A 1,070-nucleotide genomic window follows, 5' to 3' on the forward strand; every position below is an offset into this window, starting at 1 on the left:
GTCCTAACTGCTCAGGAGTTCTTTACGCTGTAGGAGAAAGGATTTGGAGATAAAGTTCCCTGACTTCATAAATGTTTTGCTTTTTTATTATAATGGTGTAGAATATTTAAAATAGAATGAGAGTATTGCAGCAATGTGCTCCTGTTTTTTAAGATGTCTGCTTCCTTTCCAGTTAAAACAATGTGCTATTCAGTCCCTTCTCTTATGCACAATTCTTATCTACTACTTTGCAAAAATATTCTTTCTAAAGAAACGGTGATGTGTTTCCACCGCAGCCCATAGAAGAACCAGGTTTGACCTGGCAACCTGTCCACTCTGCAATGGGATTTCCCTGACTAACATATTGTCCTGCCCAGCGAAAAAGCAGAGTCTTCGGGTCGGTTGTACCTCCCAACCTCCCCATTAACTTTAGTGTTTTGCACAAATCAGCAATCCATTGCCTTCAAAGATTAGCCAGGGGAAAAGTGATGAAGTAGATAACCCAGCTCGCTTCTTTCAGTACAACCAGGAAGCGTGTTCTGTTTGGGGAAACAGCACCAGACTGTTTCCTACTTCCACAGTCTTCGCTGTGGCTTCCTCATCGCTCTGAGGCACCGTGTGCAAAGCTGCCTCTGTGGCTAGAATTCTCTCATCAGACAGATGTGGAGTTGTGGCTGGCACTGAAGTTAGGACATTGCGGAAGGTACTGTGCAGAGGGCTCCGATGTCATCCAGGATTATCACTGCAAGTGGGTGATAAGGATCAGGAAGAAAGGGAGTTCTCAAGACCATAAGGATCTCTTTACCAGTGGAGTTTCTGATAGTAACGAGCAGGCTCCTCATCCATGGGAATCCTGAAGGGAGAGGCGCACAGGATGCTGGGGGACTGTGCAGGCTGACCGTTTCTCTAAAGGCCTTGATCGACAGAGTGGCTCGTATTTTTCCCCTGTGCATGTTATTTCGCCTTCAAAGACCATGAGCCTTGAAGAAATTATAGTAGACATGCATTTATAATTTTTTTAAAGTCTAAACTACAATCTTAAGGAAGTCCAACAAATTCTGATTTTTCCTAAAGCTAATTATAGTACTTAG

Source organism: Pteropus vampyrus, unplaced genomic scaffold (genome assembly GCF_000151845.1).
Source record: "Pteropus vampyrus isolate Shadow unplaced genomic scaffold, Pvam_2.0 Scaffold77, whole genome shotgun sequence".
Classification (NCBI taxonomy): Eukaryota; Metazoa; Chordata; class Mammalia; order Chiroptera; family Pteropodidae; genus Pteropus; species Pteropus vampyrus.